This window comes from Heterodontus francisci, chromosome 14 (genome assembly GCF_036365525.1).
Source record: "Heterodontus francisci isolate sHetFra1 chromosome 14, sHetFra1.hap1, whole genome shotgun sequence".
NCBI lineage: Eukaryota > Metazoa > Chordata > Chondrichthyes > Heterodontiformes > Heterodontidae > Heterodontus > Heterodontus francisci.
The window spans coordinates 36553002-36577698 of NC_090384.1; the positions used below are offsets into that span (position 1 = coordinate 36553002).

General features: G+C 43.4%; 1 protein-coding gene across 1 annotated transcript in view; it reads right to left on the reverse strand.

Moving 5' to 3' along the window:
- Positions 1–24697, reverse strand: part of LOC137377281 (potassium voltage-gated channel subfamily KQT member 1) — an 889621-nt gene that overhangs the window by 836556 nt on the left and 28368 nt on the right. The gene's annotated exons all lie outside the window — the stretch shown is intronic.

Here is a 24697-nt window from a genome sequence, read left to right on the forward strand (position 1 = left end):
GTGGTGGGCACTGTTCCACATTGCTGTCCTGGGCTGATCAAGCTTATCTTCACTATGGTGTGGCTGCAACCTACCAATGAGTGCCACAAGTGATCTGGCAGGAAGAGGGCATCCCGAAAATAGCAAGGTGTTTAAGGAGTGCCAGCTAACAGACTCTTCAAAATATATTTTGCAACACAGGATTTGTGCCCAGCATGAATGGGTAGTCCTTCCTCTTTGCATTCCTCCTACCATTACATAGTATCGCCAGCACAGGCCTTTGTTTTAGAAAATAAAACAAGTTTTGTGACTAAAAGCATTTGTATTTGCGTCACTACAACAACCAATTAGAGGACGGCATGTCTGTCCCCTCCCCCCTCAGCGAGCTGTACCAACTGATTTTGCACCAGTAACTGCCAGCAACACAGAGGAATTGCTTTGGATTAAAGCACTGGGTAGCACGGCACGGTGCAAAGCCACAGTTGTAGGATATGGATTTGTGCCCACAATCTGTCAATCAAGGACCAAACTGAGCTTCGGAGAAAAGGAAAACATTAAAAACAAAAGTCTTGCAAAATAGCTGCATGTTTGGCCTCTTTTACACTTAGTAATCTGACCTAGAATATCATTAAATGTGCTCCTCACTCCCTAATTAGAAATGTTTTGAACAAATTGTCTATAAAACACATTTGTGATGGGTTCTTCTGCAAAGACAATAAATGGGCGCAGTGTAAGTATACTTTTGCATGCACGTGCCAGGCGACAGGTAGCTTTATCTGGTGAGTCAGTCAACATTGAGACCTTGTTTGTTCCTATAATACCACATCAGGACTGGTCTGCCTTCCTCTCCATTTCCACCAGATAACATTCAGCCCTACCGTCACTACACAGGGTGGAGTGTAGGGGGTGGGAGGCGAGGGCGGGGTTTATATTGGAGTAAATTAACCTGGGCTACTCTCACTTTTTAAAAAATAATCTAGTTACCAGTTCAGACTAACTTAAATGGAAGCCAAGAAGGAAATTCTTACTTCTTCAGGAGCTTGAGAGCTACTCCCCCAAAGAAAACAAAGGAAACAGGGGCAAACAAAAACAAGAAATGCTGGATTCACTCAGCAGGTCTGGCAGCATCTGTGGAAAGACAAGCAGAGTTAACGTTTCGGGTCAGTGACCCTTCTTCGGAACTCAACAAGGAAACAGGGGACTCTGTGGTGGAAATGTTTCAGATCGGACTAGGTTTGTGGACGGAAAAAAACACATGTGCTTCTCTGAAATAGGGAAGTGGGGAAAAAATTGCTGGCATGTGTACTTAGCAGATACAATTCTCACTAATTACAGCCGAGTACATTAAGGTGGTGGAATCAACGCAAGATGGGATACTGGAGATAAAGTCTCTAATTATCAAATGGCCCATTATTTACTGATAAACTTTAAAAATATGGTTGTAGGCACGCACCATCTTGCATTTTTACAGACTGAGGCAGGCAATGCAAAAATTGTGCTTCCCTGCTGACCAAAACAGAACAAAGTGGCCTCATCAATTCAAAGCCTTATAATTTATTATACTATATATTGTCACGCTGCAACTTCAGAAAAGTAAACCAACCCAGAGAGAGTTTGTTTGAACCTGAGGCTCTACTTTTTTTTAACTACAAGATTATTTTAACCTTTAACGATCATCCTTGAGGTTGATACCAGGATCACCACCCATATTCCATTGGAATGAGGTGATTGGTTATTGGGTTCAGGTTTAATCATGCACAGCTGAAGGACCCTTAAAGAAGAATTGCAGATCTTAGGCCAGGTTAAACAATTTCTAGCCTGATTCCAGCACACTTTGATGCAATAGCCTACTGTGAACCTCAGAATGAATGAAGTTTGGCTACTCTCAAACACAGGTGGATGAGTTTATTTGCTGGCTTTATCCTGACTGGTTGCAACTGGATGAAGATGGCCCATGCTGCTTCTTGCTGGAACAGTGCACATCCTTTCTTGAACTTGCCTGAAAATAGTGCTGTTTTGTCAGTTTGACAGATTGCAGAGGAAGTGGTGCTCACATTTCTGATATTTGAGAGTACACACAGAAGTACAATTTTTTTTCTTTTTTGAAACACTTTATTAGTTCTAAAAATATTGGTGATGGGAAGAAAGGTTGCTTGACTGGTCGGGGCAGTTGGAGGCAGGAGATTGTGTGATGAAACCTCCAGGAATATGTCAAACCAGAGTTTGGTAGCTTTATTCTTGGTGATTCATTCAAAGTTTGTTTTTATTCCATGGGATTGCAGAATTTTCAATGGCATTTCATTTTAAAGTCTGGAGGGAGGTGGTTGGATGGTGCATTTCAGTAAAAATAGAACGTACAAACCCGAAGATCAGCCGCAGCTGGCAGCAGCTGCGTGGTCGCAATCAGCCTAATAATGCTGGCAATGGAAAAGAGTGAAGAGTTGTTGATTAACTTGCTGAACCGTATTGTGTTTCAGTGTCAGATTACACTGTGTCTTCTCTCAAGTGTTGCTCTATGTGGCGTAGGTCTGATGCATACACTGCTTCTATATCATAGTGGTCACCCAAGCCATCTTCCACTTTATCTGGAGATCGAAAATGGACCGTGTCCCCAGGACAGACAAACATACATATTAGGAGCAGGTTACTGATGTCCTTTTTTCGACAGCTGGACAGTACATACGTATGAACATATATGTATTGGGAGCAGGAGTAGGCGATTCGGCCCCTCGAGCCTGTTCCGCTATTCAATAAGTTCATGGCTGAACTGATTGCACCACATTCCCGCCTACTCCCTATAACCTTTCTCCCCCTTGCTTATCAAGAATCTATCTACCTCTGAATTAAAAATATTCAAAAAAACTGCTTCCACTACCTTTAGAGGAAGAGAGTTCCAAAGACTCACGACCCTCAGAGAAAAACATTTCTCCTCATCTGTCTTAAATGGGTGACACCTTATTTTTAAATAGTGACTCCTAGTTCTAGATTCTTGCACAAGACGAAACATCCTTTCCACATCCAACCTGTCAAGACCCCTCAGGATCTTATATATTTCAATCAAGTTGCCTCTTGCTCTTCTAAACTCCAGCGGATACAATGTACACGATGTACAAATCTCTAGATAAAGGGGAGAAAAGCTTACCTAATGTTGCCCTCTTCCTGATGGCCATCTTTGCATGTCGCTGCATCAAGCTGTGCATAGACCCTCAGTACGCAAGCACCAAGTGTCACTATGTGCTGAGGTTCTCTCTGTTCCCAGTGTTGCAGAGGATGGGGTCTGGCCATGTTGCTGTGGAACGTTCCATTCATTTGGACCATGCTGTATCACCTGTCCCTCGTGGAAAGGTTTGTGCAGAAAAATCCTTTGACCAAAAGTCCATCAGGCAGGAGTCCTCACATACGTCCTTGAGGCCTGCAAGAAAAGGAGTTGGTGGATCCTGTCGGATGGTTCCCTGAGCAGACTGTCAGACTTGTTTGGCAGAATGCCTCATCGCCAGAACTTTCAAAAAAGCACCACTACATAGCTTGGCTGGTGGTGAGAAAGGCCCTTCCCGTCAGGTCCTTCCTGCACGCCCGGAGTCTCACTGCCTCTGTACACTGCCCTTGCAGTGACTGTGGTGGGAAAGAGACTGTTGCCCACCTCCTTCTGGAAAGTGCCTTCACAAAGCAGGTCTGAAAAGAGATGCAGTGATTTTTGTCGCGGTTCATCCCTGGCAGCTCCATAATGCAGACTCAGTGCTATACGGGCTGTTTCCAAGGATGCACACCAAGATATACACAATTACAAATAAAGAGCACCCTACAGTTCCTCCAATGAAGCAATTCTCTTAAATTCACTTATGCCTATATCTCAGTTTATCACTGTCAATTCCGATTCAGCTCTGACAAGATTCAGCTCTCTCCTCACTATCCCAGGCCCCAAACACTCCTTTCAGGTGAAGCAGCAATTTACTTGTACTTCTTTCAATGTAGTATACTGTATTGCTGCTCACAATGTGGTCTCCTCTACATTGGGGAGACCAAGTGCAGACTGGGTGACCGCTTTGCGGAACACCTCCGCTCAGTCCGCAAGCAGGAGCCTGAGCTTCTGGTTGCTTGCCATTTCAACACTCCCCCCTGCTCTCATGCTCACATCTCTGTCCTGGGATTGCTGCAGTGTTCCCATGAACATCAACGCAAGCTCCAGGAACAGCATCTCATTTACCGATTAGGCACACTACAGCCTGCCGGACTGAACATTGAGTTCAATAATTTCAGAGCATGACGGGCCCCCCATTTTACTTTTATTTTTAGTTATTTTTTCTTTTTTTCTTTTTTACATTTTTTACAATTTTTTTTTTTAAAGTTTATTTCATTTCATCTTAGTTTGTTCAGTTTGCTTACCCACTGTTTTTTTCATGTTTGTACTTGCTGCTGTTCAATCTTCAGTCCGTTAACACCCTATCTGTATTAATGCTTTGTCTTTCAACACACCATTAACATATTGTTTGCCTTTGCTCCATGACCTTTTGGTCAGCTATGTTGCCTTGTCCAATCTACACCTTCTCCTTTGTTATCTCTTGCCCCACCCCCACCTCACTTGCTTATAACCTGTGACATTTCTAATATTTGTCAGTTCCGAAGAAGGGTCACTGACCCGAAACGTTAACTCTGCTTCTCTTTCCACAGATGCTGCCAGACCTGCTGAGTGGTTCCAGCATTTCTTGTTTTTATTTCAGATTTCCAGCATCCTCAGTATTTTGCTTTTATATTACTGACAAGATAATTATTCAATTACAAAATGTTTAGTCTCTATCTGTAAGACTGTACTTCAGACTAATCAATTTATGTCCAAGCCAAATCTCTTACCTGTTAGCAAAGGTGCACTTATAACATAATGTAATTATATGATACAGGCAACTTCTAAATGACATTGGCCGCTCAGGTTATCTGCTCTCAAACTGGATAGTAAATGATTCACATTTCAGTTACCGATCTTTGACATACTTGTAAAACTTGTCCTTTAATCCAATTTGCAGCTAAAGAAATCAGTTCATGACTGTTTCTAATGTGGTCATTGAAACATAATAAATTATTACTATGTCTTCCCTGACAGTTTTCAAAACTGCAAATGCAGCAAGGATTTTGTTAAGGAATCGTAGACAGTTCATCATTGATTACGGTTTATTAAAGCTATCTGTTACATTGTACTTACTAACTACTGTATATGGGTGAACAGCATCCTGTTTTCACCACTATCACTCAGCCCCAATACACTGTACTCTTGTATTCATGTGGAACTTACAGTGCTGATTTCCCCTCAATACAAGAACTGGAACAATGTGATTCCAAAAGAATAGCAGCGGAATTGTGGCATTTATATAGAAATAAAAGTCCAGTAACTTTCAACATGTCACTGAGCTTGTGACCCTAGTGAAAGTAATGCATGTCAGAGCGTAGAAATTAAGACATTCCCCAAGTGACTTATGCCATCTTAAAGTGAGTTTACATAACACAAGCCTTTAAACTTGTGTTTTAAAATAACCTAGCTGCTAAGTTATTTTAAAACACAAGGTTAAAGGTGTGGAGCAGGGGTGTCCAACCTTTTTGCGTGCGGAGCCACATTACATTTTTTTCTTCAAGATAAAGGTATTAAAAATTTATCTTACTGTTAATCAAAACAACAACAAATGTTCCCTTTTGTGAAGAAGCTTTAAGTGAGAAAACTAATTTCTTGACTTACTTTCTCTTCACTATGTTGGACACTGATTTAGTGAGATACCTGGCATGTTTTTGCTTTCACAAGTAGTCAATGTCTGCCCGCACAATTGTGTAGCAATGCGGAGTATTCTGAATAGATGTCCATCTGTCAGGAGTGATCTTGATTGCTTTCTCTCCCTCCTCTCTTCTGTGACTGTCTATCTGTCTTTCTCTCTCTGTGTTACTCTCTCTCCCCACCCCCCCTCTGTGTCCTCCCTCTCTGTGTGCACCCACTCCATGTTGTCGCCCCTCCTCTGTGTTGTCCCCCCGTGTTGCTCCCTCCCCTCTTTGTGTTGCTTCCCCTCCATGTCGTCCACTCCCACTCTCTGCCCTCCCCTGTTGCTGTCCCTCCCCCTCTCTCTCTCTCTGTCCCCCCCTCTCTCTGTCCCCCACACTCTCTCTCTGTCCCCCTTCCCCTTTTGCTGACCTCCTCTCTCTCCCTCTCTCTCACTCCCTCTGTCCCTCTCTCTCTCTCTGTCCCCCCCTCTCTCGCTCTGTCCCCCCTCCCCTCTCTCTCTCTGGTCTCCCCTCTCTCTCGCTCTGTCCCCCTCTCTCTCTCTCTCTGTCACCCCCCCCTCTCTCTCTCTCTCGCTCTCTGTCCCCCGCTCTCTCTCTCTGTCCCTCTCTCTCTCTGTCCCCTTCTCTCTCTCTCTCTCTCTCTCTGTCTCCCCACCCACTCTCTCCCTCTGTACCTCTCCCTCTCCTCCCATGCTTTCTCTCTGACCATTGATGAGAGTGGGAACTGCGCTTCTGTACTTCGGACAGCTTCGTGGTTTTCCGGCGGGTTCCAATGTTTTTTAAAAGCCTTCTGGGAAGCCATGAATCGGTTCAAAAATACAGGATAAATGAGACCCATGCCAGGTGATCAGTAGGCCTCCAAAGCACTGTGCTGGCAGAAATGAAGTTGCAGTTGCAGCTTTGCCTTTACTACTCCTCTCAGCTGTCTTGCTCATGGCCCACCCTTGCTGATAGCCAATCATCTGACCCAATAATATGGCCACCCCTCCCTCTCACCCAGCAGTATGGCCACCTGGCACTATCATCTGAGACCGAGCCCACCCTGTACAGTCACCCGAGACCAAGCCCACCCGTTCAGAGCACACAGCACTGCATGCCGACAATGGCATCCACTGCCCCCCTACTTTTCCCCTATGCTGTGCTGGTCATGACTGCCTTCCTGTCGCGGCTCCGAGACATTGCCTCGATGCCACCAGCTTTCAATGACCGAGGATCCGAAGGCATAAAAGGGCTGCCCGTCGTCTATTTAATTCCAAGCCCCCCATTGAATTGCGATCAACTGAATGCCAATGTATTATAAGTATCTGTTCAGCAATTTAAATTACATTCCCATTGCATCGGGGCGGCAATGCCATCTTGGTGCTCTCCCGCCGCTGATTAAATCCAGAACCAATGTCATGATGTCGGATTTCCAGGCGGACACATCTAAGGCTATTCTCTGACCCCTCATGCCTCCATTCCCATTCCAAACAGGTTCACTGAATTCAGCCCATTGATTCTATCCTCAGCTGATCTCCACACACATATATTTCCAGTAGGGGTTATAACATGAAGGAAATCTGACTGATTTTACCCGCCATGATCTGGGGAGTAATAAAAGCAAAATACTGAGGATGCTGGAAATCTGAAATAAAAACAAGAAATGCTGGAACCACTCAGCATCTGTGGAAAGAGAAGCAGAGTTAACGTTTCGGGTCAGTGACCCTTCAGTGACCCGAAACGTTAACTCTGCTTCTCTTTCCACATGATCTGGGGAGTAGTGGCCAACAATAGCACCTCTTCCACTGGCCCAGACCGTGAAGATACTTAGACCTTCTTGAATTGGTGACAGCTTCCATTTATACATAGTAAAACATCTCACGACACTTCACAGGAAATCCTATGATTGCTCCACTTACAAATACATGGCAGGAACATCTGGACACTCATTGAGACAGCAGACCCATTAGATTTAATGTCTATTCATTGATTAAACCACTGTGGAATCTAAAGGAATGAATTTTGGTCTAAATTCTTTATCAGCCGTGGCTCAGTTGGCAGCACTCTTGTTTTTGAGTTAGTAGGTTATGGGTGCAATAAAGGCCTGCTCGGGTCTGCAAATGAGACCCAACCCGAGCCCGACAGAACCCCATCCAGCCCTGAGCCTGACCTGGCCCAAGTCCTTCCATTTTGTTCCATGCCAGACCCGACCGACCATCAGTTAACCAACCTACAACAGTGACTACACTTCAAAAGTACTTCATTGGCTGTAAAGCACTTCGAGACATCCGGCGGTTATCAAAGGTGCTTTATAAATGCAAGTCTTGCTTTCTTTTTAAAAAAAATTGGGGTAAAGCTCATCTTGGGAAAAGGTATAAAATGGGCTGCAGCAAATTGTTGGACTTCTTTACACCCCATCTGATTTGTTTTTCCAACAGGTGCAGCTTCGTGCTACAGATTTCAGCTCCTCGTGATTGGGAATAGTTTTGGAGAGACTGATAGCTGACCTTCAACAGACTTTAACCTTGGGAATGTTGCTTAATCTCATGGTAAAGAGTAGCTGCATTCTTTTCTTTATTCAAACAGACAGGTCTAATTAAGCTACCAGTAGTCTGAAGTCACCTTGGTCCACTACATCAGTAAAGAGGTTAAATACACTTCACGCTCAATTGCAAGCAAATGATCCAGATAAGAAATGAACAGTTCTAAAACTATGAGCTGACTGACAAAAGAGTGTCTTGAGTGGCTTAACACTGTGGTTTAAAGTTACCTGAGAACAATGGCACACTCTTTAGAGATGTTCAGATGCTCGGCTCTCCACTCCTTATGCCCAGATTGTACTACATTCTTTTAGACATGCAGTTTTCCATTCACATAAACAGGATCCAGGTCCCAGTTCAAAAACATATTCAAAGTGACAGGTTTGCATTCACAGCCAAGGCAGATGTAGGGGTTCTCACAAAGTGGTCAGGGGCACAAATGCCAGGTTTATTTTACTTGGGCTGCCTCAAGTATTGTCTATACCAGTAGTGGTAGGAACCTGAGGTCAATGCAGCACCATCTTCCTCTCTTCCTGTTGGGTTTCTCCTGATACTGCATTTTGAGTATTACAGAATGAAGCTACTTAATACCAGTCCTCTAAGGGTACTACAGGCTGGTGCCACTCACTACCCCCTTCCTATGGGTACTGCAGGCTGGTGCCACTCACTACTCCCTTCCTGTGGGTACTACAGGCTGGTGCCACTCACTACCCAATTCCAGTGGGTACTACAGGCTGGTGCCACTCACTACACTCTTCCTGTGGGTACTACAGGCTGGTGCCACTCACTACCCCCTTCCTGTGGGTACTGCAGGCTGGTGCCACTCACTACTCCCTTCCTGTGGGTACTACAGGCTGGTGCCACTCACTACCCAATTCCAGTGGGTACTACAGGCTGGTGCCACTCACTACACCCTTCCTGTGGGTACTACAGGCTGGTGCCACTCACTACCCCCTTCCTGAGGGTACTACAGGCTGGTGCCACTCACTACACCCTTCCTGTGGGTACTACAGGCTGGTACCACTCACTACACCCTTCCTGTGGGTACTACAGGCTGGTACCACTCACTACACCCTTCCTGTGGGTACTACAGGCTGGTGCCACTCACTACTCCCTTCCTGTGGGTACTACAGGCTGGTACCACTCACTACACCCTTCCTGTGGGTACTACAGGCTGGTGCCATTCACTACTCCCTTCCTGTGGGTACTACAGGCTGGTGCCACTCACTACCCCCTTCCTGTGGATACTACAGGCTGGTGCCACTGACTACCCCCTTCCTGTGGGTACTACAGGCTGGTGCCACTCACTACCCCCTTCCTGTGGGTACTACAGGCTGGTGCCACTCACTACTCCCTTCCTGTGGGTACTACAGGCTGGTGCCACTCACTACCCCCGTCCTGTGGGTACTACAGGCTGGTGCCACTCACTACCCCCTTCCTGTGGGTACTGCAGGCTGCTGCCACTCACTACCCCCTTCCTGTGGGTACTACAGGCTGGTGCCACTCACGACCCCCTTCCTGTGGGAACTACAGGCTGGTGCCACTTACTAATAGCCCTCCTATATACAGGCTGTTGCCACTCACTACACCCTTCCTGTGGGTACTACATCTGATTCAACTGTAGACTCGACTGGTTTTAGGTGAGTTTGTTCTACCGAGGCTGACTTAGACTCTGTGTCACTGTTACGGACAGCTACAATGAAGTTATACTGTGTCATTGTGAATTTGCAAACAGGCCAATATTGCTGCACCCCTGGGATACATTGGAAGGCTAGGAACACACGAGAGAGCTCGAGAACCATTCAGTTTGTATATTGAAAAAATTGATATGTTTTTCAGAGCTAATAACATTTTAGAATTCAAAGGTGAAAGTGGAAAGGTCAAGACTCAAACAGAATAAGGCAATTCATGAGCGCAAGAAAGCGATTTTGCTATCGGAGATTGGCTGGGAAGTGTATGGGGCGGCACTGTGGTGCAGTAGTTAGTACCACAGCCTCACAGCTCCAGCAACCTAGGTTTGGTTCTGGGTACTGCAGAGTTTGTAAGTTCTCCCTGTGACCGTGTGGGTTTCCGCCGGGTGCTCTGGTTTCCTCCCACAGCCAAAGACTTGCAGGTTGATAGGTAAATTGGCCATTATAAATTGCCCCTAGAGTAGGTAGCTGGTAGGAATATGGGACTAATGTAGGATTAGTATAAATGGGTGGTTGTTGATCGGCACAGACTTGGTGAGCCAAAGGGCCTGTTTCAGTGCTGTATCTCTCTATGACTCTAATAAACCTTCTTGCTCCCAACAAGACAAAAGGTGTGTCATTCAAAACAATCATCTGCAAGCTGAAGGAACATTTTACTCCGAAGTCACTAGAGGTAGCAGAAAGCTACAAAATTGGAATCAGAAACCAGGAAAGTAACAAAATAGTAAATAATGGTACTGAAGAAAATATCTTTGAGGAATATCTCTGAAGAATATATCATTGTGTTGCAATGTTGGGACATTATGAGACAAATTTGTGTGTGGATTGATGGACGAAAGAATCCAATCAAAGTAAGTAAACACACAAAATCTTACATTTGTGCTCACATGTGAGATTGCTTTCACTCTATTTCATGAGTTGTTGAAAAAAAATGTGAAATGGAAATGGTCTAAAGCACCAGATGCTTGTGATTTAGGTAAGAGAAGCTTGACCAGTTCATTACGACACAAATCGTCACCCATAGCTAGCATGTGATGTTTCAAGCTATGGAGTGATCAGTCATGTCATGGATATTGGTCAAGAGAAGCCTATACTATTTACGTCGCGTACCCTGACAATGAGTTATTGGAAGGGATTCTGAGAGACAGGATTAAATGCATCTGGAAAGGCAAGGTCTGATTAGGGATAGTCAGCATGGCTTTGTGTGTGGGAAATCATGTCTCACAAATTTGATTGAGTTTTTCGAGGAGGTGACCAAGAGGATTGACGCAGACAGGGCGATGGACGTTGTCTACATGGACTTTAGCAAGGCCTTTGACAAGGTCCCGCATGGTAGCCTGGTCCGGAAGGTTCGAACACATGGGATCCAGGGTGAGCTAGCAAATTGGATACAAAATTGCCTTGATGATAGGAGGCAAAGTGTGGTCGTGGAGGGTTGTTTTTCAGATTGGAGTCCGATGACCAGTGGTGTGCCGCAGGGATCAGTGCTGGGCCCTCCGTTGTTTGTCATATATATTAATGACTTGGATGTGAATGTAAGGGGCATGATTAGTAAGTTTGCAGATGACACCAAAATTGGTGGTATAGTGGACAGTGAAGAAGGTTGTCTAAGGTTACAACAGGATCTAGATCCACTGGGAAAGTAGGCAAGGGATTGGCAAATGGAAATTAACACAGACAAGTGTGAAGTGATGCATTTTGGGAAGTTAAACCAGGGCAGGACATATACAGTGAGTGACAGGGCCCTGGGGAGTGTTGTTGAGCAGAGAGACCTTGGGGTGCAAGTACATAGTTCCCTGAAAGTGGCAACACAGGTAGATAGGATGGCGAAGAAGGCATATGGCATGCTTCCCTTCATCGGCCGAGGCATTGAGTACAAGAGTTGGGATGTCATGTTACAGTTGTACATAACGTTGGTTAGGCCGCACTTGGAGTACTGTGTGCAGTTCTGGTCGCCGCACTACAGGAAAGATGTGATTACGCTAGAGAGGCTGCAGAAAAGATTCACAAGGATGTTGCCTGGTTTGGAGGGCTTGAGTTATAAAGAGAGATTGGATAGGCTGGATCTGTTTCACTGGAGCAAAGGAAGCTGAGAGGGGACATGATAGAGGTATATAAAATTATGAGAGGCATATTTAGGGTAGATAGCCAGAGTCTGTTACCATGGTAGGGTGACTAAAACTAGAGGGATTAGATTTAAGGTGAGCGGAAGGAGGTTTAAAGGGGATCAAAGGGGTAATTTTTTCACACAAAGAATAGTTGGTGTCTGGAATGTGCTGCCAGAGGAGGTGGTGGAGGCAGGAACAGTAGCAACATTTAAGAGGCATCTGGACAGGTACTTGAATGAGCAAGGCATAGAGGGATATGGAATCAATGCAAGCAGGTGGGATTAGTATAGATAGGCATTATGGTCGGCATGGATGTTTTTTTTTTAGAGATACAGCACTTTTACAGGCCCTTCGGCCCACCGAGTCTGTGCCGAACATCAACCACCCATTTATACTAATCCTACACTAATCCCGTATTCCTATCACATCCCCACCTGTCCCTATATATTTCCCTACCACCTACCTATACTAGGGGCAAGTTATGATGGCCAATTAACCTATCAACCTGCAAGTCTTTGGCATGTGGGAGGAAACCGGAGCACCCAGAGGAAACCCACGCAGACACAGGGAGAACTTGCAAACTCCGCACAGGCAGTACCCAGAATCGAACCCGGGTCCCTGGAGCTGTGAGGCTGCAGTGCTAACCACTGCGCCACTGTGCCGCCCCACTCAGAGGGTTGTGAATCTTTGGATGTGGTGAGCCTGTTTCTATGCTGTACGACTCTATGACTCTATGAGTGAACATAACTATGTGCAGATAGAAAAGGAAGTGCTTGGAATCATCTTCAGAATTTGTTGGGTAGAAACTTCACATTAGTAACAGATCATAAACCCCTAATAGCTATTCTGCGACCAAAGTCTGCAATACTGACAATGGCACCTAGGTTTGAGGACTGAGTTAGTTTAACTTCTGGGCCTCATCCACATGCCACCCATCAGCTGTCCACCCGAAACAAGTGGAAAGCGGCAGCTGGCCAGGAGATGAAGTACAGGCAGCCAGAGGAAGCCAGGCACACTAAGGGAAGACTCGCTGGCAATTTGTGGGATAGCTGTTTCGACAGTGTCTCACAGGAGAGAAGATGGTAGGAGCAGGTGTGGCTATAGAAGAGAATCCAGGCAAAGGAGACTGTGGTTTTCCTTGTAGGGCTTAGAGGAGCACTCCTGCTGCTCCTGGCCCCTCAAGGGAAAGTGTTGGGCTTGCCTCAGTGGATAACTCATCTTTGTAAAGCAAGTGCAGACTGGCTTCAGCTGGACAGGAAAGTTGAGGCAGCTTCCACACTCAGGCCATGTTGAAAATTTTATGCTGATTTGCATAAATTCATGGCTCCACCCACCCCCCCCCCCCCCCCCTCCCCCAACCACCCCCCACCAGCAGTTGTTTCATTGGCCTGCAGGGCAAAATTGACAGCAGGTTGAGTTACAAGCAGCTACGGAACCCCCTTTTAATTTTTAAACTGACCCACTCTCTCATTTCCCCCGGGTAGCCAGGGTTAAAACTGACCCTGGTGTAATTAGGATTTCTCAGTTCCAGCTTCATTATGTTTATAGGGTAATTCTGCAAGGATCGAATCCCAATATTGAATGTGTAGCCTCTCCAAATGGGAGCAGGATCACAAAGTCAGACCTGTAATGTTCCAGCCCTCTCTTCAACCTACAGCTCTGCCAGTAAGGCTCCTCGCTGGGAATGTGACCTGACAAAATTAGCCCTTTAGATTTATATACCGTTGTCTTTCACAAATCCTGTACATTGAGTTTCCTCCCTGGTGGTAATTCCATCTTGGTTAAGTATGATCCAGCTGCTAGCACTCTCACCTCTGAGTCAGAAGTTTGTAGTTCAAGTACCGCTCTGGAAATTCTCTCAGTATTACCACAGTAACAGCATAGTCAGGAAAGAGACAAACATTCTGAACAATATGAAGGACTTGAAATGGAGGATGAACACAAAACAGTAACTATTACAAGCCATGACTTTTTCCAAGTATTTAGAGGGAAGGTGCAAGAAAGATGTGCTCCCCAAACAACAGTGACAACTAGCATTTATACTGTCCTTTGGTCACCAAATCTGGCACTCTCCGTCCTTTTCCTGTCACTGAGACACAAAGATAATGAAAACATACTGATCTGCAATGACCATTTCACACCGAGGTGGCCATTTGAACATTGACCTCAAAAAAGACATTCAACTGCTGGGTGCAATGCAGAGAAAATTTATAAAGTCAATCTCGAGGGTCAGAAGTCTGAGTTATGAGGAAGGATTAGAGAAACTTGGGTCTTTCACTCTGAAAAGGAGGTATCTGAGAGGTCCTGGTATAGAGATAAGGGAATGGAAGAATAGATTTGGAATAAATTTAAATTAAAATGGTGAGAGTAGGACAAGCAGATGCATGTTCAAACTAATGAAGAGAAATGAATGAATGGACTGTAATGAAGAACAGTGATGGCCAAAACACTGAAATCTTTTAAGAAACCGACCAACAAAACAACTGACACAGCCTCAAAAAAACTGACAGCTCAAAAATTCTTCATTATTGGCCCAACAGATGTGGTTAAACAGAAAGGGAGGTGGGGCATGGGCTTGACATAACTTGAACTCAACATTCCAACACTTCAGTAACAGCAGCTTGTGGCAAGAATTATGGAGATTTTCCCTTGCGAGCTATGGCAGCTATGTATCAGTGCTTCTGTTACTAAATCCAATAGTCAGAAGGTTCTAAAATAATTTATATGGCACAGGCACATTCCATTCCATCACACCGTTGCCCACCCCCCCCCCCTCCACACCCCCCAGAATGGAGACATTTTTCTCCACCTCTCCCTTCTGCCCATTCACCACTACTTCTGATGGCACCTGATGCTTTCTTTTCTTTGTTCTGTTCTGTTACTTATTTCCCATCAGTGGTCACCACAAGAAGGTGTTACCTCTCCTTCTGCAGACCTTGAACTGATGTTATATCCAAAAGAATCTTAGGTAGGGAATTCCATGATTTTGACCCTACGACGATGAATGAACACTGTGAGACACAAGAGTCCACTCCGCACCTCCCTCCCTCCTCCCCACCTACCACCATGTATGAAGAAACACATTGGGGCAGTCCAGAACTCCAAAAACTCTTTCCTAGAAATCCAACTTCTGGCTCCTGCGTAGGGGATGGTACGAGGAAAACAAATACGCACACTTCCTCAGGGAAGTTTGTGTTTCAAGATGGGCCCTACTTTAAAATATTTCTCTAGAATGATCTTGTGCCTTGGCAGGTCCAATGAGCTTCCTGCTCTTGTCCTTCTCTGTGATATCAGAGAGCTGTTGAAGTAGGTTTCCTGCTGCTTTACCTATGGCTCTAGCTCTGCTGCAAACTGCAGGCAGGAAATCCTAACAACCCCAAAACTTTCTCAAGATCAGGATTTCCTGCTTATGTCCTTCCCTCTCTCAACAGCATTGGTGCTAAATAAAGTTTGTTGAAAATTTAGTACAGGCAGTTAGGCCAGTTGTCAGTTGTTTTGTTTGTCGGTTTCTTAAAAGATTTCAGTGTTTTGGCCATCACTGTTCTTCATCACAGTCCATTCATGCATTTCTCTTCATTAGTTTGAACATGCATCCTCTTGTCCTACTCTCATCATTTAATTTAAATTTATTCCAAATCTATTCTTCCATTCCCTTATCTCTATACCAGGACCTCTCAGATACCTCCTTTTCAAAGTGAAAGACCCAGGTTTCTCTAATCCTTCCTCGTAACTCAAACTTCTGACCCTCAAGATTGACTTTATAAATTTTCACTCACTGTCGCCATCTTTGGATCCTAAAAAAGCACTCCAGAGTTTGATACCCAGCATCAGGTGGGAGCTGAAAGCACTGGTGAGAGGCAGAGACAGGAGCAGAACAGGACCATTATAATTGAGACACATGGTTCATGGCAGAACTGCAGAAGTTTCAAATCCCTGTAATTTTTACCTCCAATATGCAGACACCAGATGCAAAATGCTTACTATTTACATAAGACATAGATTGCTAGTTTTTATGCTGTTAAACCAGCCCTCCCTCACCTCAAACCTCCAGCTTCTGACACCATCAGGACCTTCCTTTTCTCTACTGTGTTGATATGACCATACTCCTCTTGATGTTTATAAGTTTCAAGTCCACTATCTTACGTACTCTTCCTTCTCTTTACATTCAGATGTCTTTAAGATCAAGACTCATTTCCCATTTTCCTACTCCAACACATTCTTTTCCATGACCTCAACACCATGGCACTGCTTGCCTCCCCCTCTTTTTCCTTCTTCTTATGTCCTAAAGGCTTTTAAAACAACAAAAATCGGCATCATCTGCTGATTTGCCTTGTCTCCTCTTTCACTGTTTTCAACTTTAGCTGTCCTTGCACTGTGCAGCGTGCCTGTTCTGCTAGGTTTCTCACTGAAATAGGTTAAAAGAAAATCCACTTGAAACAATTGTATAATATCCAGTACAGAGAGGTGACAAAGGGGCAGGCTGCACTCCCTTCCCAATCTCACACCGTGACCTCCCACCATCCCAAAATACTACATGGCACAGTAAGCAATTACTTAGCTTCTACTTAGCTCGTCTGTGGACTTCCTTTCACTGTCATGACTACAATGCCAAAACATGGGACACCATAGACTACACTGTTCAGGTGACATGACTGTCCATACACTTCAAGGCAGTATTTAAGTTGGTACTGGAATAGTTTTAAGTTGTGCACCAACTCGGATGAACGTGCAAAGGAAATGGCAAAAAACACGGAGGAAATTCAGCATCACCTACAAGCGAGGAAAAGCAGGGCTATTTTTAGTTGATTTGGCTGGACAGTTCAGTTATAGCTAGGATGTTGCTGCCAAGCAACCAGTGACAAATATTTCTTAATTTATTCATTGACGGATATTGAAGCGTGTTCAGTAGCAGAGTGGTTATGTTATCAGCTGCAACATCACCTATTTTGATGTGAAAGTGGGAGAAATGGGAAAAAGCATCCAGTTGATTCAGAGGGCCTCTGCATTACAATAACCCAATACATTTAAGCTCATCAATTTATACTTTGATCTTAAAAATGTTGTTATCCCCCATGCACTTCTTAGCTATTTGACACAGTATTACAAATTTTAGTGCAATTAGCCAGACAGTTTATTTGAAGGAAGAGGGAAAAGGAAGAGGAAAGAAATGTACAGGCTGCAGCAATCATTAATAAACATGGCCCATTTTTGTCAATTGACAAATAGCTACATAATACAAAGACAGATTACAAAATAACTGCACGGGTTGTAAATGCAGCGTCACAGAAATAGCTATCCTGCTGATACAAATAGTTCATCTCCTTTGGAATTCCTTTCAGCTTTCTGCAGGCAAAAGTCCATGTCTTTTCACTGTCAGTGTATATGTTTCATATTCGAGCATGGAGTTGATTTGATAAGGTCTTCTGGACCCCTCTATAATCTATGCTCTATCTCGAACATTGCAGACTGGCAGATGATTCCCAAAAAGGACACCAATAAAAATCCAAGCACAATTTTGGGATATCCACCATTTGTCACCAGGATGTAAACTCTGCACTGAATCACTAGCCGGAATTTTATGTCCCCCCACCCCACAATGAGTGGGCAGCAGTGGGAGGGGGGGCCATTCCGACACCTTACCGTCTCCGCTGCAAGTTTAAGTGGGGCGGTGGCAGCAAGAAATATCCCGCCCACCCCAGGCCAATCAAGGCCCTTAAGTGGCTAATTAACTGCCACTTAAGGGCCTCCTCCCACTGCCATGGGTATGTTGCCCGCAGCAGGCGGATGGCAAAGGCCCAAGAACAGTGCCAAGTAAAACCTGGCAGCCGCCTTGTAGGCTGGGGAGGGGGCCCTCCTGATCAGGCACCCTGTGCTCCACTATTTCAAAGAAGAACAGGGGAGTTATCCCTGGTGTCCTGAACAATATTTATCCCTCAACCAACATCACAAAAGCAGATTATCTGGTCATTATCATATTGCTGTTTGTGGGACCTGGTTGTTCACAAATTGGCTGCCATGTTTCTTGCCTCATAACAGTGCCTACATTTCAAAAATATTTCATTGGCTGTAAAACACTTTGGGAAGACCGGAGTTCATGCAAGGCACTACATAAATGCAAGTCTTTCTTTCTTTCAATGAAAGTTGAATCATTACCTTGCACGGTGGGCGTTTTATCCAAAATACTATTCATCAACTCAACTGGTTTCTTTTTCTCAGCCTTTGCTGAGCTGAAAAGCAAAGCCACTCACTGGCTCACCCACAGTCCCAAGAGTCTTTCTGTCTCTCTCTATAGTTCATCAATCCAACCTTCGTAGCTTTTTCCTCAGCTTTCCAATTTCTCCAATCCAGTCCCTGGTGTTGCATGCCTTCAGTTCCTTATTACCCTGCCCAACTCGCAGCCAATGTGTAAAAATGTTGCTGAGGGAAAGTCTATTTGCTCCCCTTTAGTGTTCCTTGCAATTCAATCAAATTAACACAGTCAAAAAAATTTCTAGAGAGTGACTTCTTAGAAGTGGCTTGAGACACCAATACATGAATGCCACAGTTTGTGTGTTGAGGGGACAAGTTGGGAAATGAGCAACATGCTTGATTATGGAGAACATAAAATGTACAGTACTAAAACAGACTATTCAGCCCAACAAATCCATGCTGATGTTTATGCTCCACACAAGCCACCTCCCACCCTTCTTCATACTACCCTATTAGCACAACCTTCCATTCCTTTCTCCCTAATGTTTTATCTGGCTGTCTGTCCCTTAAAAGTGTCTATGCTAATTGCCTCAACTTCACCCCAGGGTAGCAAGTTCCAAACTCTGACTACTGTCTGGGTGAAGAAATTTCTTCTGAATTCCTTGATGGATTTACTATTAACTATCGTATGTTTACGCCCCCTAGTTTTTGTCTCACCATGAGTGGAAACATTTTCCCTATGTCTAACCTAGCAAACCTTTTCTTATTATTAAAGACCTCCATCAGGCTGCCCCTCAGCCTTCCAGTTCCTAGGAAAAGAGGTGTTACCTCTCTGTTCTGGTATCATCCTTCAAAATATTTTTTGTCCCTTCTCCAGTGCCTCTATATTTTTTTAGTATGGTGACCAGTACTCCAAGTATGATCAAATCAAGGCTCTGTAAAGTTTAACATAACTTTACCCCTTAGAAATGAACCCCAGTGTTTTGTTTGATTTTTTATGGCCTTATTAATCATGCTGTTGAACTCCTGTCTATAGCTGAGGTGATGTGATTGAGATGTCACATGACAGTCAGGGATCTTCTCAAATTGGGAAAGCGAGAGGGGTGGGGGGACAATTATCCAGTGCCATCCTCTTCACCAGATTGAATCATCTCCTAATAAAGCTAAATTTGATCTTTCATCCAAAAGGTAATGCTTTTGAACTTGCTGGGGAGAGAGACATATTTGCAAAGAAACATGTATCCAGTATTATAATTGTAATTAGTTACAAAATTTCATCCGCAGAAAGTAATAATCTATTATTTTAAGGCAGGACTGAGCACATTAGCCCCTCTTCACCTTGGTCTTGGTTCCCTGCCAATCAATTTCTAATCTTCACTTTCATTGTTGCATGATTAATATAATCCTCTGTTGAAAACTAACCTGAGGTATGTGGACACTGTTAAGACCAGGGGAGAAAGGTGTCTCGGGGTCCCTTTTAGCCTTCACCTGGTCTTATTGTAACATGATTTGATTTTTAACACACTGTGTTTTGAGCTGCCCCATTGTGAATCCTTGTTCACAGATTTCCAATTATAAGGCAAAGAAATGAGCACACCAGGTTTTCTTTAGGTATAAAGGAGAAAAATGAAATTTATGAAAAACTTAAACTTAAACTCTAATATGGTTAACGCCTACAGATATACGAAGCACCCACGTTAGCATGCACACGTGATACACACATGCAAATAGAGACAGAAAAGAGCAGAAGAAAAATAAAATTGAGAGGTTTGAGGCAATCTCTAAAGGGGGGGTTTCTTGTTACTGTTGCTGTGTTTCCAGCTCGCCATAGAGTCCTTGATTGTAGACTGCTCTTACTTTTCATTGGGGCCCAGTATTCTTCTTGAACCTTGTTCACTGTAGGAGACTCTTCTCTCTCTGGATTCATATGTCTTCAATGGTTTCCGAAGCTGGTGAGAGCGAGATGAGAGCAGACAGGAGAGAGGTGTTCTCAGTCCAGGAGGAAACTTCCCTGTTGGAAGTTCAAATTCAAAAAAACGCCAACAGTTAGTCATGTGACTGGGCTGTCCACTTCTGTTTGTGTATTTGGCCATCTTAGCAGTTAACCTGGAATGCTAGCCTTTCCAGCTTCAACGTCTGGTAATCAAAAGTCCATTGTGGATTAAATTGGAGCAGGGAATAGCCCCTTTGTCCTTTGAAATACTGTCAGTTGATATGCTTATGTCTCTCTCCAGCCAAAGTCTCCAATTGTTTTTTAAAGCAAGTTCTTTCTTCACCAACAAGAGTTTAAAATTAATGCTCATGTGGCAAAATTAATTTTCCTCATTCTTGGCAGGTGGGGGTCTTGCCTGACAACATAAAAAGACATTCAGCATGAAGGAACTTCTGCTGATATGATTTTAATGCATTGAAAGTTGATCATTTCAATAATCAATAGTCCAATCCTATTGACTTCCAAAATACTTGGTTTGTACCACCCTGAACCTAATACTACCTCTAATCAGCCAAAGAATGTGGTTCGGTATCTTTATTTTTGGAAGAGCACAGCCGGAAAGCAATTCCTAGCATCTCATTTGCATTTTTATCGTCAGTTGCTTATCTGATCATTGGCTGCTTTTTATAATGTTGAGTCTGTGCATTCAGTATGGTCCGAACAAAGGACACCTAGATTTCTGTGTAAATTTCTCTTTTGGGTGTTAGTATTTGTAAACCATATTCCCAGCACTAAGAAACGGGGGGTGGGGGAGTCCATGTTATGAGTCTTCACTATCTATTCTAGGCAAGAAAGTGGAAAATATCCAAGGGCGCTCTCTTAACAGAGCATGAAAAGGGGCAATGCCAAAGAGATGAGAGAAAAAGGAAAAAATTATTTAATAAGAGACTTACATTTATCAAGTGGATTATCTAAAAATGCTTCAGATTACAATTATTTACCTTGAAATGCAGTGACTTGTTGTGTAGAGAAATGTGGTAGCCATTTTGTGACCAGCAAAAGCAAAAAGATGAATGACCACTTAATCTGTTTTTGATGGTGTTGCTTGAGGAACAAGTGTTTGACATGGGCATCTGGTGAAATCTGTTGTTCTTGAAATAGTACTACAGGATCCTTAATGTCCAACTAAACCAATGAAGCAGGCAAATATTTTGATTTAGTGTCTCATGCAAACAAAAGCAGTTCCAACAATACTGTGGCAAATTGTGAATTCAGTTTATGTGTTCAAGTCCTGGAATGGAGTTTAAACCTATCATTGACTCAGCCACAAGAGCATTACCAATAAATCAACATGAAAATCCTACTTAAACTGTAAATTTCCTATGAATTAACTATTTGTTCCTCCACCTAGATATTCAAAGTTGATTCAATCTCACACTTTGAAACTATTACAAAATTTTAATAAAGCAAGACCAACATTGGTGCTTTCAGTCACCTAAATCCTAAGTTCTGGAATTCCTTCCCTAAACCTCTTCATCCCTCTACCTCTCTTTCCTCCTTTAAGATGCTCCTTCAAATCTACCTGTCAGGCAAACCCCCCCCCTCCTGCCAAGATTGAGGCACACATGATTTTGTCACATGAACATTAAAACCTTAAATTGCAAGCCCCTGACCGGAAAGACATTTCCATGGTAACCGACAGTGTTGGAACAAGGGTCAAAGGGCCATGCCCTGACTCATTCAACCAACAATGAACTTTTGATCACCAGACATTGAAGGTGGGGGGAGCTAGCTAGTGTCTGCTAAGGTACAATCCACAAACCTCACAGGACAGACTGCTCCATAAAAGGAGCTAGTCACATGACTAACCTGCTGGGCAACCTGGGAGATTTTTTGAATTTGAACTCCCAACAAAGGAATTGGCACAGAGTCAAAGCCATGTGCTCATGGAGTAAAGATCTCTCCTGGAACTGAAGCAAGAATTACAGCCTCTCCTGTCTGCCTGCTTCCATCTCCTTCCCACAGAACTGAATCTTGTGAAAACACATGAAACTCAAAGAGAGAAAGGTTTCCTATGTGAACAAGATTTTTAGAAGACTACAGAGTCCCAACAAAAAGCAAGACTACTTACAGAAGGACTACAGTGAGGTCGAAGCACTGTAACAAAATATTGCCTCAAACTGTTCCACCTTATCTTTTCTTCTCTTTTCTGTCCCTATTTGCATGTGTGTATCGCATGTGCATGCTAGCGTGGGTGTGTCGTATATCCGTAGGCGTGAACCGTATTAGAGTTTAAGTTTTAAGGTTTAATAAAATTTCATCTTTCTTCTTTAAACCTCAGAAAGCCTGTGTAAATTGGTTTCTTTGTCTTATAATTGGAAACAAAAAGGGGAGCTCAAAACACAGTGTGTTTAAAGTTAAACCCTGTTACACTAAGACCAGGTAAAGACAACAAAAGACCCCTAGACAACATTCTCACCTGGTCGTAACATACCTCTTTGACCAAGTTTTTGGTCATCTGACCTAATATCTCGTATGTACTTCGGTGTCAAATTTTGTTTTATAATACTCCTGTGAAGCACCTTGGGATACATTATGACTTTAAACATGCTACAATAATATAAGCTGTTATATTGTGGTTGTTGTGTTTATACAGCACCTTTCACAAGCTCAGGATGTCCCAAAGTTCCTTATAGCCAATGAAGTACTTTTGAAGCGTTACAATGTAAGAAATACAGTTGCCAATTTGTGCACAGAAAGCTCTCATAAACAGCAATGAGATAATGACCAGTTCTGTTTCAGTGATGTTGGTTGAAGGATAAATATTGGCCAGGACACCAGAGAGAACTTGCCTGCTGTTCTTCAAAATAGTGCCATGGAATTCTTTTTAATATCCACCTGAGAGGGTAGAGGGGCCTCGTTCAATGCCTCGTCTGAAAGATGACACTTCCCTCAGTATTTACACTGACATGTAAGCTTAGATTAAGTGCTCGGATTATGAAGGGAGATTTGAACCCATGACCTTTTGATTCAAAATGATACTGATATTAGCGTTCAATTATTGATCCAGTCTTTAGAAAATAAATCACAGCCACCTTTATGTCCTTCCAACTACAGCAAGTTGTCTGTAACCACACGTTCTAATAAAACAGAACAAAACACACAAAACTATCCAACAGTAAATGTCTGGCTGGCAGTGAGTCAATCTTGTGACTGTGTTGATACCTAAATCTATGTAAGAATCAGTCTCATGAGTTGTGAAATCAGAAGCACATATCTAAACGTCTGCTTTATGCGTTCACAGTAAAACTCGGCTTAAACACCACCTTTCATTTGTCTAACCCTCCTCACACCAAACTTTTCAGAATGCTGAACAAAAACACCAGGCATGGAAAGAAGGAAGAAAACTTTGGAACTGGGGAGATCAACAGTACAGTTGAAAAAAGAGCTGAATTTCCATATGTTCTCTCAATCTTCCGCCGTAACTTTGGTGGAAGATCGGCTAAACACACCACCCTCCCAGGAGAAATGGCGTAGTTAGCATTTATGTTGCGTCCTTCGGAGTTCCACTGGTCTCCCACCCAAATTATGGAAAGAAATCAAGAGAATCCCAGCAGCAATTCTAGGTGGAAGATGCTTTGTTTGATTACGTTTCTACCTTGGGACCTTTTTGTATGTTAAAGGTGTTACACAAATGCAAGTTGTTGTTTTGAAAACAGGGTTGGTGGGACCAAGGCAAAATTTTGTTGTGCTGTAAATTATCCACAATTTAAGGTGCAATGTGATTTTGGCCTTGCACCAATGCCAAGGACCAAACCTGCTGCAAAACTAAATGGAGCAAAGCTCCCTCCTCTCGGAGACCTTTACTCCAGTGTCAAGTTAGACTCTGGATTCAGCATAGTTAGGATGTAATATCACTTTACAGTGAGTGACACTACAATTGTACTTCAAAATTCAAATACAATTGCCACCACTTAAATCACCCACGTTTAAATTGGGCAAACAAATGCAAATCATTTGCCATCACCATTACTATGAATTGCAAAGTCACCACTAACAGTGTATTAAGTACACCTGCTACTTAGGGGAGTAACAGCTGTTCAGTGAGCAGTTCATATCTCGTTAAAGTACAATTATCCGTTTAATCCTATCTAAATGTTGGCGCCTACAAATTACGGCCTTTGTAGTCTCCTCTTTCTACACTGGTTAGTGAATTAGGAGTTGCCTAATACATAATACACCAGCACTTCCACAAATCCATTCTTAACCGTGGAATCCTTTCAAGAACTTGAGTTTAAATCACAAAAGAGTTTTAGACATGAATTGATTTGATCCAATTTATTGCAATAAATTGGTTCAAACATTTCAACCCTAATCAGAACACATTTGTTTCCAATCACCTTCGTCCTTAAAAAGTACAAGTTTGCAGGATATCAGTAAGACCCATGTATTTAGCAGCCAAATCACCTTATCACCAGTGCACTCATTATCAGCGATGGGAATTGCACTTTAAGCTAAAAT